This window comes from Ruditapes philippinarum, unplaced genomic scaffold (genome assembly GCF_026571515.1).
Source record: "Ruditapes philippinarum isolate M1 unplaced genomic scaffold, ASM2657151v2 ctg7560_1_1_1_1, whole genome shotgun sequence".
Lineage (NCBI taxonomy): Eukaryota > Metazoa > Mollusca > Bivalvia > Venerida > Veneridae > Ruditapes > Ruditapes philippinarum.
The window spans coordinates 42,683-42,922 of NW_026853981.1; positions in this window are offsets into that span (position 1 = coordinate 42,683).

A 240-nucleotide genomic window follows, 5' to 3' on the forward strand; every position below is an offset into this window, starting at 1 on the left:
GATTGGTTGGGCTGTTTATAGACTATCTATAACTGGTTGAGCTATATATAGCTATTTATAGCCTGAATGTGATTGGCTAATTGATATAATACATTGTGTAATGAAGAACTGAGAGTCACTGTGTTTGATGTTTTTTTCTCTCTCACAATTATTAACCATGAAATGTAACAAATCACCTGTATACTAACAATATCTGAAAAGGGCTGTCAGTAAAACTTCTATGTTAGTATTGATAGATAC